Below are 19,082 nucleotides of genomic sequence, written 5' to 3'. Positions count from 1 at the left end.
CATTTTTCACTAGCTTCAGGGAATCTAGGTTAAAAAGGCTGAAAGGTTAACTGATAAATGAGACTGAGCGAGATGGATTCAGTGTCAGCAGATGATGACATGTATGTAACATCATTGTGCCAATGCAGCAACTAACTTTGAGTTAGTAATCCAGGCACAAATATGTCACTGCGGCATCTGCATGATTATATCACTACAGAAGTATCATTGTGACATTAGTACAATACAATAGTAGAGTTGGAAGGGACCTTGGAGGTCTTCTAGTCCAACCCCCTGCCTAGGCAGGAAACCCTATACCGTTTCAGACAAATGGCTATCCAACATCTTCTTAAAGACTTCCAGTGTTGGGGCATTCACAACTTCTGGAGGCAAGTTGTTCCACAGATTAATTGTTCTAACTGTCAGGAAGTTTCTCCTCAGTTCTAAGTTGCTTCTCTCCTTGATCAGTTTCCACCCATTGCTTCTTGTTCTACCCTCAGGTGTTTTGGAGAATAGTTTGACTCCGTCTTCTTTGTGGCAACCCCTGAGATATTGGAACACTGCTATCATGTCTCCCCTAGTCCTTCTTTCTCTTAAGCTAGACATACCTAGTTCCTGCAACCGTTCTTCATATGTTTTAGTCTCCATTAGTTTTAGTCTCATTAGTGATTGATATGGGTGTCACTGACTATATTCATAAGGGGCAAAATGACCTGCACAAGATTGAATAAGTCAGGCTCTCCAGATGATGCAAAATGTCAGTTCCCCATCCCAGCTGGAGAATTGGCCAATGGGAAAGGATGCTGGACACTACAGACACAACATCTGGAATACGATAATATGCCTGGAGGAAGGTCTATTACAGATGCTCTGTGTCTGTATGTAAATATATTTTGTATCTGTATCTAAATATATTTTGAATTAAATTGCATTAGATATATGACTTGAATTGCATTTGTTCTTAGTTTGACTTACAGTATATTTAAGAATTATATTTTTAATTAATAAAATTAAAATATTGAATCTATGGAAGATTAAGTGACTAATGTCCATTGTTAATATGAATAGATTATTACTATTCCCTTTCCAGGGGGGAAGCACAGGAGGAGAATGTTCATTTAAAAGAACATATTTTCTTTTCAGTGCATCCTATTTCATAGTTTGATTTCCTCCTTTGTGTTTTGCCTATTGATGTCAAAAGCAAAGAGCAGAAATGTGTTGGAAATCTCCTCTGAATAATTATTGCAATTTGTTGTGGCCCGCCAGCGGAGATGGGAGCAGATTCAGACAGTGAGGAGGTTGGGAAGGAACATGCGCCAGTCCTGGAGTCTGGGGAAGACTCAGATGAGGGCTCTGCTTCGGAGGCAGAGAGGCGACCAGAGCCGTATGCCAGTTATCAGCTGCCTTCAGAGTTAGACATCAGTGGGGAAGACGAACAGCGGGAGCCTGTTCCCAGTGTGTGCATGCACAGAGTTGCCAGATGAAGGGAACAGCTAAAGAACAGGAGTCGACTTGGAGTAAGGCCACACTATGAATCCCCCCCCCCCCCGAGGAAATAAAAGAGGAGCGAATGGGGAGTGGAGTTTGCAGGAGACAATTAGTTCATTTAATTGGTTCGTGACGCTCCGAGACTCCTTGCCAAGTTTTGCAGATATCGGCCTGTCAGCTCTCCAAATCAGATAATGTCTGTGATTGTAAATCCTTCCTTGAAAGACTTTGCTGGATGTGAATGAGCAGAATTCACAGTAAATTAATAAAAGGGGTTTTTGTCGGGACAAGGAGTTTGCTTCATGCTCTTGGGAAGCCTAGGTCAGAACACAATTGCATTTTAAGTTATTTGTTTTACTGCCTCCAATGGAAAGCATCTATACAAGTTGAAATTATATTTTGGATCAGCCTCGTTTTGCCCTAGCTCCCAAAAGAGACCTGGGCATTGCAGTTCCAGTACCCTGAACAAAATTATTTGTTTTATCTCTCCTTATCTCAGGAGTTTCACTTCACATCACCTAGCAGATTTCAAGTGTAGTTACCTAACACAACAATAGCTTTTAATCTGGGGGATCATTTTTAGACATGCTGAGGAAAAGAAGTGGAAAGAACAAACTGTGTGATCAAAGGTAAATTGCAATTTATTGCAGTTGTTATGTCTCCTGAATGCATTCCAGGGAGCTAATTCACCTTTAAGCTTAGGAATTTGCAAATTAAACCCTACCATGCCAGATGGGTATGAGTCAGTCCAACAGTTACTGTGGATAACATTGTGAATGGTAAATGAGATAATGCTAGTCATGATCTCTCTCTCACTTTAAGTACAACATAAAGCTTGATTTATTTCATCATGTTCAGATGTGGGACAGGGTGGGGGCATGGGAAGACTTTTGTCAGCATAATTATCTGTTCTTTCCACATTGTTTTTCTGTTGTAACTTGTAAAAAAAAAAGACCTGAAGATGTTTGCTTTTCTGATCCAATAAAAGTTTACATGACAAATTCTATTATAACCATTTGAATTAATATTTTTTGCATGGTTTTAAAAAAAGGGAATTTAGGAGATACTTTCAAAGTGTGGTGCATTTCAAAGATATTAAAAAGAAAATGTCTTTTGGCTATGCAGAACTTGCAAAGTTGACAATCCCCCCCCCAAGCCTAATCCTAACCCCCACCCCCACCCCACCAGTCCCAGCTACAATAAATAGACAATTGGACAATTCAGTTTTATATGGAGTATTTTTAAATTATAGTTTGCTGCATGATGGTTTTTAACTGATTGGGGAGAGAGGAAGGAGTTGGAGAAGGAAGTAATTATATGACTTTTACTTGGCATATCCACAACCTATTGTCTCTGATCACTGACATATAGCTTAATTCATGGTCTGGTATTGTGCAGAAGTTAAGATTATTAATTTAGGATGAAGAGTATCCACCAAATTATAGATAAACTTAGATAAATCCTCATCTCAATTTAGCACTGCCCTGATTGATTGCAAGAGGTCATCAGAGTGGAGTGGAGTGGAGAGTAGAGTAGAGTAGAGTAGAGTAGAGTAGAGTAGAGTAGAGTAGAGTAGGGTAGGGTAGGGTAGGGTAGAGTAGAGTAGAGTAGAGTACAGTAGAGTAGAGTAGAGTAGGGCAGGGCAGGGCAGGGCAGGGCAGGGGTAGGGGTAGAGGTAGGGATAGGATAGGATAGGATAGGATAGGATAGGATAGGATAGGATAGGATACTTTGTTGGTCATATTGTATCATGATTGGATACATAAGGAATTTATCTCTGTTGCAGAAGCTCTCAGTGTACATATAAACAAAGTAATATAATCATACCAATAGGAAAAGGTAGTAGAAAAGATGAGAAAGATAATAGTAATACAGTCATACTACATGGGTAAATATCCGTAGACGTAAGACAGTACTGTGGTATTGTGGTAGTATGCATATTGTAATATATTGTACGTATTTTATAATATGGAACAATATTTTTTTTCTTGATTTAAATTCCTGTTGTTGTTCTGCGCTATTTTATTGTGCGCTGCCTTAAGTCTCAAAACTGGGATGGTGTACAAATAGAATAAATAAATAAATATCCATTTATTTAAGTGTGGCTACTCGGGATTTTACCGAATTTATTTGTAAACATATGTTGAATCAGTAAACATATAATACAAAGAAATGGCTTGAAAATATTTTTAACATTTGAGAGAAAAAAAAACTCCCGCAGGATGAGAATTATTCACCTTTCTGCCTTTGTGCTTCTTCTTAGGCAAAAATATTTAAGAGCAGCTTCTATATTCATTTCCACAAAATGACTCCTGGGATTTTTAAAAAAATCTTCCTGTAGGTAGGAAAAATTAGCTGTTCAAATACAGAACTGATGACTTCTGCATTGGCATGTGAAAATGAGGTGGATCATAAGTCGAACGTAGAGTCAGCTGGGTAGGGCATCAGCTAAGTGTCTCCTTCAGTTCTAGATGATGATAAATGAACGATCTTGATCATAAAAAGGCAATCATAACAATCTGTTCTTCCATAGTTAAATTCACTAGGTTCATGATGAAACACTGTGATTTAAGAAGGGTATCAGCAAACTGGAATGTGAAGAAAAGATGGTGAAGAGTTTGGAGATCGAATCTTATGAGGAAAGATTAAAGGAGTTTGTTTTTCCTAAAGAAGAAATACTTACAATGATTCACTGTCTGTCTGTCTGTCAATATCTGAAGAATTATTATAATTGGAACAATATGGGTGTTCAGTTGATCTAGGTCAGGGGTGTCCAAACTTGGGAACTTTAAGACTTGTGGACTTCAACTCCCAGAATTCCCCAGCCAGCCATGTTGAAGTCCACAAGTCTTAAAGTTCCCAAGTTTGGACACCCCTGATCTAGGTATTTGAATCTAAACCAATACCTAGAAGAATTTCCCATTCATTGTTGCTTATGTGAGGTGCCTCTCTGCAACTGACAGGCTAAAGCAGATCTACCTCTACCTGTCATGGTGGGTGAGGAGGAAAAGTATCAAATGAAGCAGATATGGTATTCAGCCAGTTCTGACAAGTTCTGGAGAGCCAGTAGCAGAAATTTTGAATAGTTCAGAGAACCGGCAAACAGGCTGGCCTTGCCTCCCAGCTGATCTTCTTTTGTTGCCCTGAACAGGAGCTGGAAAGCAGGTTAGTGGGATGAGGAGGGAATGCGGATTTTGCAGTATCCTTCCCCCAGGAGTGGGAGGGAATGGGGATTTTGCAGTATCCTTCCCCCAGGAGTGGGAGGGAATGGGGATTTTGCAGTATCCTTCCCCTGGCATGCCTACAAAGCCACGCCCATAAAACCACGCCCACAGAACCGGTAGTAAAAAGAAATTGAACCCCACCGCTGAAATGAAGGCTATTCTGGACTCTAGACACACAGGGAAAAGTGTTTGGGACGCTTGATTCAAGGGGAAAGCTAACCAAAGATGGGAGAATGCAATAGATATGTATGGCTTGTTTGTATGCCAGTTTCATCTGCAACGCGCAAGGAAACCTCGTTCACATGAACTGCCACCAAAACATGAGGCTTGGACAACTCAGTATAAACAAGTTTGTATGTTTTCCAGAGTGGAGGGAGGGAGGACTGAGGCTAACAGTCTCAGGGGAGACTGAAGGGAAGTGGTCTAGAGAGTAAGGAACATTACTGTGAAAGAGATATGAATGCTCCATTACCTAGGAGTAAAAAGGGCTGAAGGTCAGAACAAAATAACATGTGGAAGAGACTCAGATAGATGTCTCCCTAAATTACTTCGGGAGGAGAAGGAGGAGTACAGCACAATCAGACATGCAAGGTTACATTATTATAGCTAATCTCAATAAAAATAGCCTTCCTGAGGAGTTGATTTCCTGTCAGGTCTCTCTAGGGGGGCTGACAATACCCAAGGTCACAAACACAAGCCACTGACATCCATCCTTTCTCTGAAGGCTATCAGAGTCCAGATAGGAGAGAACCGACAATAGTATGTATAGTCAAGGCTATGGTTTTCCCAGTTGCAATGTATGGCTGTGACAGTTGGACCATAAGAAAGGCTGAGCACAAAAGAATTGAGGCCTTTGAACTATGGTGCTGGAGAAGACTCCTGTGAGTCCCTTGGACTGCAAGGTGATCAAAACGGTTAGTCCTAGAGGAGATCAACCCTGACTCCTCTTTAGAAGACCAGATCCTGAAGATGAAACTCAAATAGTTTGGCCACCTAATGAGAAGGAAGGACTCCCTGGAGAAGAGCCTCATGCTGGGAATGATGGAGGGCACAAGAAGAAGGGGACGACAGAGAATGAGGTAGCTGGATGGCATCACTGAAGCAGTAGGCATGAGCTTAAATGGACTCCAGAGGATGGTAGAACATTTTATGGCCTTTCTTTCCATAGTTGTGCAGTGAACACTGCAGTTGTTAAGTTAGTAACACGGTTATTAAGTGAATCTGGCTCCCTCATTGATTTTCCTTGACAGAAGGTCATAAAAGGTGACTCCAGGACACTGCAACCATCATAAATATGAGCCAGTTGTCCAGTGTCTGAATTTTGATCATGTGACCATAGGGATGCTGCAATGGTCACAAGTGTGAAAAATGGTCATAAGTCACTTTTTTTCAGTGCCACTGTAACTTCAAAGAGTCACTAAAATATGGTTGTAAGTTGAGGACTACCTATAGATAAGTAAGCCATTGAGAGTCTTTTCAGTTGTGATGAGATAGAAATGTGTAAAACAGGGGTGTCCAAACTTGGCAACTTTAAGACTTGTGGACTTCAACTCCCAGAATTCCCCAGCCAGCTCTGCTGGCTAGGGAATTCTGGGAATTGAAGTCCACAAGTCTTAAAGTTGCCAAGTTTGGACACCCCTGGTGTAAAATAACTAAAATAGCTGGTGTAACATATAGCTAGTTCAATATACTCTTTCTAAATATGGAATTGGGACACTGAAAAGGAAAGATTAAGATAGCAGGCCTCCCTTGCTTTTCAAAATCACCACTTGATATTCCAGGACACGGTTTTCTCAAAAGGAAAATTCTATTTTAAGTATTATGGTGGGTACCAATTAGTTTCCAGGAGTTTCTGGTGAAGACATTCACAAAGGAAATATTGTAAGCTGCCCAGAGTTACCCTGAGATAAGATGGGTGGCCAATACATTTTATATAAGTAAATAAATGTGTTTATTTTTTTCTACTCTGAGTCTAGTAACATTCATTTAATTTTACCTAAAAGAATGGATGCCAAATTTATAAAATTTGATTGTCCTTTTTTTTAAAACTGAGTCTCAGGCTTGGGGTTAATGTGGTTGTGATTTATTGGTTGATAACCTGTCATGTATATTTTTTGTATTGTTTGTTCTTTTAGTTGAAGCTGTTTCGTTTTATTGATTTTGTAAGCTGCCCAGAAGTTTCCTGAATGGACAGCCCTATTAATTAAATTAAATTAAATTAAATTATTAGGGATTGTTTCTAATAGTGCTGTCCTGATTAGAGGGAGCACTGTAATATTGGAACATTCCAATACATTCAATAAAATGGGATCAAGAAAGAGTTTGTTGCTTTTCTTCTTATTATTTATTTATGACATCATCTTCATTATCATCAAAACCACAAAACTAATGTAATTGAAAAATTCAGGTTGGAAATGAAAGGAAAAAAATATTCTCATGTTAACTTTAAGTGGAATTCTTGATGCAATACCAAATAGATTCACCAAATACAAGTTTTAAACTTATTGAATTTGACACCATCAATTTTACAAAAGATTAAGCCATTTGAAACAGCTTACATTAAATCAATACCTCCATGATTCTTAGATCCCTAAGTAGGACCCAAATCATTGATTGGATATTGATTGGACTCAATATCCAATCAATTACCGGAGATGTTTATTTGCATCACCAAAGAAAACTTACATAGAACGTAGAATAATAAAGTTGGGAGGGACTTTGGAAGTTTTCTTTTCCAACCTCCTACCCAAGCAGGAGACCCTGTACCATTTCAGACAAATGGTTGCCCAGTCTCTTTTTGAAAGTCTCCAATGATGGAACACCCACAGCTTCTGAAGGTTAGCTAATCCATTGGTTGATTCAACTAAATTGTTTCAACTCCTACCCTCAAAACGATGCACTGCATACCAAGACAACTAGACACAAGAACAGTTCCCCCCCCCCCCAATTCCATCACTCTGCTAAACAATTCCTTCACCACTGTCAAACCATTCACTAAGGCTGCATTACTATTACTATTAGTCTTCTCATCCTTCCTATCACTCATCTCCTCCCACTTATGACTGCAGGACTGTAACTTTGTTGCTTGTATCCTTACAATTTATATTGATATTGATTGATTCCTGATTGCTTATTTGTACCCTATGACTATCATTAAGTGTTATACCTTATGATTCTTGACAAATGTATCTTGTCTTTTTATTTACACTGAGAGCATCTGAACCAAAGACAAATTCCTTGTGCATCCAATCACACTTGGCCAATAAAGAATTCAACTCTATTCTATTCTATTCATTGGTTGATTGCTGTCACGGTTAGGAATTTTCTCCTCAGTTTTAGGTTGCTTCTCTCCTTGGTTAGTTTTCAACCATTGTTTCTTTTCTTCTGTTTTGGTGTTTTGGAAAAGAGCTTGACCCCTTCTTCTTTGTGGCAGCCCCTTAGATATTGGAACACTGCTATCGTATCAACCCTAGTCCTTCTTTTCATTAGACCAGACATACCTGTTTCCTGTAACCCTTCTTTGTATGTTATAATGGTTCATCCATTTTATTCCTAGAATCTGCTCCCTTAAATATTGAATTTGAGCCAGCTCTTTATTTGCTCTGTCTGTAGTGGCTCTGATGTTTTCCTACTAGATGAATGACCTTGGTTTGTATATTTCAGCTTGTCCTACTTCACACCCAAAACAGGAAAAGAAAAGAATCGACTTCATTTCAATGTTGACTAAACTTAAAGAGCTGGGGTTGTTTGCTTCTAGGCTATAAATCTAGCTTGCAATTACTAGCCCTAGTTTAAAGAGACCATAGTTCGGGTAAGTTGAGATCTGTGGCCTCTTTTTTTTTTTACATGGAAAGGGATATTTCATATATTCATTTATGGTATGAAAAGGAGCGTGGAAAACATGCCTTGTGGCATATCTGACCAACTGGCCCTTAGAATAGAATAGAATAGAATAGAATAGAATAGAATAGAATAGAATAGAATAGAATAACAGAGTTGGAAGGGACCTTGGAGGTCCTCTAGTAGTCCAACCCCCTGCCTAGTCAGGAAACCCTATACCATTTCAGACAAATGGTTATCCAACATCTTCTTAAAAACTTCCAGTGTTGGAGCATTCAGAATTTCTGGAGGCAAGCTGTTCCACTGATTAATTGTTCTAACTCTCAGGAAGTTGCTTCTCTCCTTGATTAGTTTCCACTCATTGCTTGTTCTTCTACTCTCAAGTGCTTTGGAGAACAGTTTGATTCCCTCTTCTTTGTGGCAACCCCTGAGATATTGGAAGACTGCTATCATGTCTCCCCTAGTCCTTCTTTTCATCAGACTAGACATACCCAATTCCTGCAAACGTTCTTTGTATGTTTTAGCCTCCAGTCCCCTAAATCATTTTTGTTGCTCTTCTCTGCCCTTGAGTCAAATGATCAGTATAAATATCTTTCTTGCCTGGAGGGGTCAGAAATCTTACTGAGGACTGTGAGTCTGTGACCATTTCAAACTGACTATATTTTTCTACACACATAAACCGTATAATTAGTCACATTAAGCTCCCCAAAAAAGGAACAACAATTATCTAGCCCAGCCCTAGATGAGTAGTTTTCCCATGACCTCATTTATTGGTATTCAGCTTGTATAGTGCAGGCTAGTATATGAATGCTCCATTTAGCTAAAGTTTTTAATTGCTACCCTGATTGTGAATACAAGAAATTGCATATCTGGAGGGAAAGGGGGGGGGAGGGTGGACTTAGTCAAACCAGCATACCTTTTTTCTCTCCTCTGTAATCCCAGCTGATTGATTAGCAGTTATAAGGTTATTTCCCACCTAGTCCAAAACACTTTTTCAGTGTTACTTCTTCGCTCTCTCTGCGTCACCACACCTTTCTGAGCAAATCTCACTCCCAACAATGGCAGATAAACAGTCTCAAAGCTTGCTCAAGTCTGGATACTATTACTCCATCCCTCTGTTCATTCAAGTGAAAAGGAAGATATATTTTTGTCAAAGCAGAGAAAAGCGATCATTATGAACTGAAATGAACTTGGAATAAGACAACGAAATAAAGAAGTGAGATTTTAAGAGAATTACAAATGACCCAAATCCTTGCTATTGAAGAAAGAGATTGTGTAGGGCATAACGAAAGTTAAAAATATGGAAAACAATAAGATTCAGTGGAATAAGTTGATTTGGATGCACATCTTTTGTGGCCAAAATAAATTTAATAAGGAGGGAAAGCAATATTCGTAAGAAAGATAATAAATACAATCAAAGACTTTTCTTCAGTGTGATCTTAAACTGGTTATTCTCTATGCATTTCTCATTTGGATATGAAGTTGGCTTAATTTTTTTTTTCCAGATTTCATCCCTTTCTGTGAATTTGGAGAGGAAAAAAAATGAAAAGTCCATGAAAGCCAGAATAAGTGACTGGTGGATAAAACAACCAATTGGAGAGATGTTCCCTTACAGGGAAATGAAGTGCATTGTGTACATAAGAAGCCTCACTTTCATCTCCGTTTCAAAGCCAGCGCTGTCCAAAGACGTCTCCGTGGTCATATAGCCAGCATAACTAAATGTTGAAGGCACAGGGAATGCTGTTATCTTCTCACCAAAAGTGGTTCCTGTTTTTTCTACTTGCAGTTTTTCATGCTTTTGACCTGCTAGGTTGACAGAAGTTGGGACAAGTAATGGGTGCTCACTCCGTTTTGCGGCGATAGGGATTCGAACCACCAAACTGCCGACCCTTCTGATCAACAAGCTCAGCGTCTTAGCCACTGAGCCACCATGTCCATACTTAATAAGTTAGATGCTCTCAAAAAAATAGACTGTTTACCAAAACTGGAGTAGCAATCCACATGATAATTGAAGATAAATTCTATTAATTCAGCCTTCTTCAGTTCAAGATCTACCACATAATGAACTAGAAATTTCATCATCCCAACATAGAGGTGTGAGAATGAGAATTGCACACCTGAAAGTGGAACTTTGCTATTGTTTCTGAGCCCAAAATTTATGTTCCTAAGTGAGAAATTTATTAAGTGAGTTTTGCCCCATTCTATGACTTTTCTTGTCATGTTTATTAAGTGAATCACTGCCGTTGTGAACAAATTGTTGTATAATTGAATATATTAATAAATATAATATAAAATGACATTATTTCCAAAACCTGTGCATCAAACTTCATGCTTTGTTCAAAATCAGAAGAGCTGTATTAAGATGTTTGCCAAAAGGAGAAAGAAAACTATCTAAAATTAATAGAATGCTTTTTTCTCTATTGCCTAACTTTGCACTTATTTCTCTTAATTTTACATGAGCTAACAGTTTTCACAGCCTCTCACTCTTCTAACTATACAATTCAGGCAGCTGAAATCACTCTCACGCACGTTACTATAAAAAACAGATGAGAATAGCTTCAGGGATGAGAAGGGAGATAAAAAGCGGTAATATATTAACGACAAAAATCTTTTTCCAGATTATCCCGCAGCAAAACGTCTGTTGAAAAAGGATCAAAGTGAGAAAGGAGAATAGTTTTCTACTACCAAAGTCAAAACTGCAATTCATTAAAGATTTTTTTTCCCATTGGAATAATTTTCTGGGAATTTAAAAAAAAAAGTATTTGAAGATGCCTTATTTAGAGAAGCAGGTCTGAGCAGAGTTATGATCTTGATGGTAGACTGCTTGAGAGCTCCGTGGGTCTATTGGCGAAACAATTAGGAGACAGATTTCATGTTTGTGCAGTGGTAAGGGCACCAGACAGACAGGGTTGGACTTCAAAAATTTTAGCAAGAGGTTCTCTGCCCAGTTGCTGGGTGGCCGTGGCCTAGTCGGCCTCCTGCACCACGGTGTGGGGGCGGCGTTTTTGCCTTCCCTGAACTCCAGAGGCTTTCCTTGAGCCTCCGGGAAGGCAAAAATGGCCTCCCCAGGCTCCAGAGGCCCTCTGGAGGCCAGAAATGGGCCCATTTTTGGCCTTCCCGAACTTCTGGTAGGCCTGTTTTTCACCCTCCCTGAGCCTCCGTGGGCGACCTGCACTTACCATATTTTTCGGAATATAAGACGCACCTTTTTCCCTCAAAAAAGAGGCTGAAAATCTGAGTGCGTCTTATACACTGAATACAGCATTTTTTTGCCTGCCCCTTCACCAAAATGACCGTGCAGAGCCTTTGGGAGGCTTATAGAGTGCTCCTGGGGACTGGGGAGGGCAGAAATGAGTGAAAAACAGACTGTTTTTTGCTCAATTTCACCCCCTCCCCCAGCTCCCAGGAGCACTCTATAAGCCTCCTAAAGGCTATTCATGCCCTTTTTTTGACAAAAAAACGGGCCTGTTTTTGCAAACAATGGCCTGGTTTTTTGCTCATTTGGGGGGGTACCCCCCCAGGAGCACTGTACAAGCCTCCTAGAGGCTATTCATGCCCTTTTTTTTAAAAAAAGGGCCCATTTTCACGAAATGCAAAAATGTTTTTTTTAATTGCCTCTTCAAAATCTTGGTGCGTTTTGTACTCCGGTGTGTCTTATACTCTTAAAAACACGTACCTGCATCCAAAATGGTCTGCATAGAGACTCCTGGGAAGGGGGGGGCGGGGTGCGAGGGGCCAGCCAGGAGTGGGATTTGAGAGTTCTTCCAAACTGCACAGAAACGTAGCTAGAGGTTATCCCGAACCCCCAACAGTCCACCCCTGTAGACAGACAATATTAGTACATGCCTATGTACAACTATATTCATATGTATATGCATGATACTTATACAGTGTCCTATATTTGGCATAATGTTAGCCTTGCAGGCAAGAAACAGTTTTATCACAAGCGACATGATTTTTTAAACCCCATCGTAAATTGCTGTCAAGCCCTTTAATGAGCAGTCTCAATATTGTTGCTTGACAAGGGCAACTGCCGAGCGGATACTGAATAAATCTGTAACTTCAGTTCAGGGAAGATGTTCTGGTTTTCAATAGCAGAAATGCATCAGATTGCACAAGTACCAACTCCCCCCCCCCCAAGTGATCCTTTTCTCACATTGGTCAAAAGTTCCTTCACAATGGGAAAATCAGCATTTATGAGTGAACATTGCAAAAACATCTGCATTCAGTGTTCTTGGACATAAGAAGAAGATCTATGACAAGAGCATTAATTTGAGTGGGATTCTTTGCCTGTAAAAGAAAAGGAGGGGAAATACTGTAAAGGCAAAATTTACATTGTAAAATTTCCTTTCCTTTTGAAGGTCTACCATAGGGTCAAAATATAAATGTTTGCTAGATCAGATTGAAGGCCCATCTCTTCCAGCATCCTTTTCCCGTAATGGCCAAGCATATGGAAGCTTTTTATAAGTTTAAAAAGGTAAAGGTTCCCCTCGCACATATGTGCTAGTCGTTCATGACTCTATGGGGTGGTGCTCATCTCTGTTTCAAAGCCGAAGAGCCAGTGCTGTCCGAAGATGTCTCCATGTGGCTGGCATGACTAAACGCCGAAGGCGCACAGAACGCTGTTATCTTCCCACCAAAGTTGGTTCCTATTTTTCTACTTGCATGCTTTCGAACTGCTAGGTTGGCAGAAGCTGGGACAAGTAACAAGAGCTCATTCCGTTACACGGCGCTAGGGATTTGAACCGCCAAACTGCCGACCTTTCTGATCAATAACTTATAAGTTTACAGGAAGCTTATAAAATGTTTTCCCACTAGAAATTTTTCAACTAGTGTTAGAAATTATATTACTACTGACCCTGAAGGTATCTTATAGCTATTTGAGATATGCTCTCTTAACACCGAACAATAATTTCCCTGCAGTAACTGCATCTTTGTGAAGTCGTCTATCTATCCAATAGTAATAGTGCAGTAACGGGTTTTAAAGACATCTGTATTATAAATGTTATCATAAAATATGAGAGATTTAATATGGGTGTCTTTATATGCATCTTATATTTTTTAATAAGTCCGGGAAATTAATGTTTACATGAAGTGTTTTATTTGAAATTGAGTAAAATCTGCTAAGGAATACTTTGATGTGCAAAGAATCTTTGGTTCTTTCCACAAGCTTATCTTTCAGAAACAGCTGGTTTGTTTTCAATGGGAAGCAAAAATATGTTTGCAATAATTGTAATTCATGATATGAAATTAAAATAAGGTACAGAAGTAGAATCTTCTTGATTTGGATTAACCTAGGATAAATGCTAGATGTTGTAGGTCAAAAACAACCTTCAGAAGACGCCTGACTTATTTTATGGACTTGTTTCTTTAATCTGTTTCTAGAGTCACATGGTCCTTACTTGGAATAATTCCAGGCACAATTTAGGGGTTTCTGAGCATATCTGAGCTTATGTCATGAATAAGTTTGCAAAAAATGGGCTCAATGATCTGTTTAATTCTGTTTTGGATTTCAGCAGTCCAGCTAATCCATTTCTTCCTAATCCAATCTCTGTAGAGGACACAGCTGGTCACCTTTTGGATTTCCACTGATATAATTGCCAACAATAGCACAGTATGGCTTGCTATTAATAATAATAGCCATTCTTCTGCGAAGAAATATTGCATCAGCTTTACAAAGTATAAAGAACAATAATATGTAAAGAATAAACACATAACAAATGCAATTATCTTCTTATTGGACACTTGCACTGTTTGGTTCCATTTTATTTCTCAAGATGCTGCTGTTCCCTTGAAATCTTTTTTTTAAAGTAGACTTTTGTCTCACTTCTCTGTTCAAATTATTCATCTAATTTCTGTGATAGGCTATGTTTTGCCAGTCAGAAACATATCACTATTTCAGTACAGTAGATCGCTTGATAGCATCAATGGCAGTGAAAAGCTAGGGATGTGTAGTGGAACCATAGGATGTATCCCTGTTCACAGAGATTTACAGGCCATAATTTGGTGTGGGTTCATACAAGGGTATATACGTGGGGCATTTGACCCAGATAAAATGGCATTTGGCTCCAAAATGTTTGCCCAACCATACACCAAGAGATATAGTTTCACATGGTCCATATTTCCTCCAATGTCGTTAATATTATATCCGGTGAAGCTTAAGTTTAAATCAGAACTCATAGGAGTATCACCCTAAGGATGTTAAGTATTTAACTTCATAGCCGTTGCAGCAGGAATGCTTAATTCATTTATACTGGTTTCACAGGGGACTTATTTGATAAGATTGATTCTGATTTTTGTTGGGCAAAAAGGAAATTCTGCACCTTTCCAATATGGATTATCACGATGTTTCTGTCAGTTACTAATTCCCTTTTCCTTACAGAATCAGAAAAATATACTTACAGAATCACCGATAAAAGCCCTAAACAATATATTAATTATGTAAAATACTTGCAGTTTTTGCCATCTCCAGTGAAGTTTCAAGTCTTAGATTGTTTCCTGTATACTATATCTGGGATAAAGGAAATGCATTGCAGACTCTTCTTGTAGATCTTCTTATGTCCAAGAACACTGAATATATACATCATTCTTAATGCAAATGTATATATTATGAATCTTTGTGATATACACAGAATATTTGGTATAAACTGGATTCACACTGTTCAAAATAGCTTGCTTGCTTTTGGTTTAGTATACTATACTGCAGGAATGTCAAACTTGCGTTGTAACGTCATCATGTGGCATATCACAACTTTTTTCCCTTCCCTAAACCGGAGGTGGGTGTGGCCAGCACGTGACACCTCTGGCTCGTGGGCCACAAGTTTGACACCCCTGGTATACTGCATAAAAGAGGCCAATGATGGCCTGTATAATGCCATGATTTAATGTGATATACAAAGCCAAACAGAGAATATTTGTCTGAACAAATCTAACACTGAATTATCCCAGTATCCAAATGATTATTTAAAACATGTATAAAGACTCCCCTCATATCAAATTCTGGGCAATTCCCAGATTATTCAAAGTCAGAATGATGAGAAACAGCATTTGCTCAAGTGATAAGGTGAGATTGGAGCAGATTTCAAAATCTAAAAGCACAGAAAAAAAACTTGACTGGCCAGATGAAGGCAGACCTCTGAATCTTTTCATAAATTATATAGCAGTGGGGAATTTTCGCAGATGCGGTTTATCTTGCGGGAGTGCAAAATATCACTTCAGCTACAGCAAAATGCCCTCTTGCTCACTGCTACTCAAAGTAGAGGCACGCACTGCACATTCTCATTGCTGAGTTTAGATGAAAAAAGGTGCTGATAAAGGATATAGGAGTGGTTGTTGAAAATCAAAGAAGTGCTGTGGAAAGGAATGGAAATTTGACACAATTATAATAGCAATTGACTTAAGAAAGGATGAGTGAACTGCATTAATAATAAATCACTGAACTGTCATCAGAGCAGCATAATTTGGCTTCTAAGAAACTGCTGCTGAAAACTTGGAATGGATCAACTACAGCAGTACAAACAAACAAAGATGCATTCAGGTGTCATGCATATCTATGTCCTAGAGGTCCATCATGGTTTATTCAACTAACCCAGTTTCCTATCATTTGCTTCAGACGTGGGACTGCCAACTACGCAGATGGGCTGTGTTTGTTCTATAATGTGTGGCTGCCTGCTTTGCAAAGCCGGGTGTCAATTAAACACAGCTAGACTGAATGAATAGTATTGCATAAACTGGGTCTATTGATAAAGATCCTTGATCCTATTGCTTGTGAGATTGTGTGCAATTGGAAAGGGTGGAGGGGAAGGGGAAGAGATCCAGGAAAATACCAATCATCCTACTCAAGCACCTGAAGCCAGATGACAATCTAAAAGCATACACCCATCATTCCTTAAGAATTTTCTCTCTGCAGACAGATATGCCACAGGCATGAATGGGCATGAGGAGGCTGTACCGAATCCAACTTGCAATTATTAGCTGCCATGTTTGGAAAGGAAATGAAGGAGACTTATAGTAAATTTCTCTTTGCCATGTTAATATAATATATAATAAGATTTACAGCAGGAGTTTTAGTATGGTGCTGTCAAAAAACTCAGCCCTAGGTAGAGCTTCAATTCCATTATCATAAAACCATCTTTTTTTTTTTTTACCAAATTCTGTGAATATTCCTAATTTACAGATTGGTTATCCTAGGTAAGTGTTGCATGTTACTTTAAAATAAGGTAAGCCCTTAATCCTGCTAGACATGGGAGCACCTGCCCCATGGGCCTTCCTTAAGGTGATCAAAACAATTTTATTTAGGCCGAATTTTGAGTCTTAAGAGTTAAGGTTCAGCATATATTCAGCAGCTGTTTTGACTAGGTTTTTATTTTGTGGGGGGGACGTTGTGTGTGGTTTTATTGGATTTTTGTGATATTTATTTTTGCCAGTTGTGTAGAATAGTGTTTCTCAAACTTGGCAATTTTAAGTTGAGTGGACTTCAACTCCCAGAATTCCCCAGAATCTGATCCTATAGTGCAGTGTTTCCCAACCTTGGCAACTTGAAGATGTCTGGACTTCAACTCCCAGAATTCCCCAGCCAGCGAATGCTGGCTGGGGAATTCTGGGAGTTGAAGTCCAGACATCTTCAAGTTGCCAAGGTTGGGAAACACTGCTATAGTGTGGGCCAGATACCTCTTTCAGAAGCTGCAAAAAAACCAGAAAGAGAAGTTGGGTGTTGTTGGGCCTTGGAGCAGGCTAAATGCTGCATGTTGTTCCATGGGATCTCCCCTTGTTTACTAGATGGGAAGGACTGCAGGGACCCCCCCCCCACCCACCCCAAGGGGTCAGAAGCAGCACAGGGTGCCTCAGGGGATGGGGTAGCCTTGGGAAGCCTGGGACACTGGACTCTGGGCCTATGTAGGTTTCCCACTTGATGCATCCTAGGCTCCATTAAACTATCCTCAGGTTCATTTACCAGCTGCATCAGGGAGAACAAAGGGTGTGATTGTTAAACGAGGCTGTTTTGCTGAATGGCTATTGTGACATGTGACCATAATGGGCAGGTCCATTACAGTTGTATCTCGAGGGCTACCTATACTCAAGGGTTTTTCCCTCTCAAATAGAAGCATAATTAATATACTAATATATATGATATAATACCAGTTGCAATGTAAGGCTGTGAAAGTTGGACCATAAGAAAGGGTGAGGGTCAAAGAATGGAGGCCTTTGAACTGTGGTGCTGGAGAAGACTCATGTGAGTCCCTTGGACTGCAAGGTGATGAAACCGGTCAGTCCTAGAGGAGATCAACCCTGACTGCTCTTTAGAAGGCCAGATCCTGAGGATGAAACTCAAATAGTTTGGCCACCTAATGAGAAGGAAGGACTCACTGGAGAAGAGCCTAATGCTCTTCTAATGGAGGGCAAAAGAAGAAGGGGAGGAGAGAGAATGAGGTAGCTGGATGGAGTCACTGAAGCAGTAGGCATGAAGTTAAATGGACTCCAGGACAGGAGGGCCTGGGAACGTTGTCCATGGGGTCGCGATGGGTTGGACAAGACTTCGCAACTAACAGCAAATATATATGTACAATGCAGACTAATGCATTTTATTGGGAAAAAAAACCAAATGAAAGATGCTTCAATAAAACATTAGTCTAAACTGCAAAATGAATGTGGGTATGTATCAAATGTTAACAAGTCACTTCATGTTTAATAACTTTTCTGCTTTGGCCTAACAAACTCACTCTGTCTTAAAGTCATGTTTCCATTTCTAGTTGAATCCTAACAGTACTTCCTAGTTAACCCCTTATAAATGCCATTAGCTAAACTAATTTACTACAAGACTCAGATGATGAGTATTTATACACTGCTTAAGTCCAAATGGAAGCTGGTTTACAGTTTATGCAATAAAGTATAAGACTAATAGCATAATAATGTAATAAAAATATAAAGCAATATAACCAGAGAGTAGAATCGAGTTCAGCATTGAGAGCTGTGGACTCAAAAGCCCTCTGGAAAAGCCAAGTTTTTACAACTTTCTAGGAAGCTATGACATTATATGTTCGTAATTTACTCATATTGTTGTTTTTATTAGTAGCTTCCAGTCTTAATGCTTCCTTAGAAAATCTGCAGTTACTATAATATTTATCTCTGTTCTCCTGTAAATATGCCAAGTATTTAAGCGTTTATTCTTAGATCTGGCCAGTATTACAAATCTAGATTTAACTGATAAAGCTAATTGAGTAATCTAGATTAATCTAGATTTAGGACTGATAAAGCGTGTCCAAATTAGTTTATCCCCAAACAGGGACTGCAGTGAGAAGGAAATGCAAAGATATCTTTCTTTTCTACATGTCTACATGGATCACATTTATTGAAAAATTCCTTGGAATGAAAAACAACACATCCTTCCAATGCATGTTGTAACAAACACTCCTAAACTTACTTACACATGCACAGGATCAGCATGCATGCTTTCAAGACCCATGCTTGCTTGCGCAAGTCATTATTCCCTCTGAAAACAACATGAAAATAATTCCTACATGGCTGGGAAGGGAATAAGCAAGTAGAAACTGA

Source organism: Natrix helvetica (assembly GCF_964273705.1).
Source record: "Natrix helvetica genome assembly, chromosome: 6".
NCBI lineage: Eukaryota > Metazoa > Chordata > Lepidosauria > Squamata > Natricidae > Natrix > Natrix helvetica.
This window is presented reverse-complemented; position numbering follows the sequence as displayed.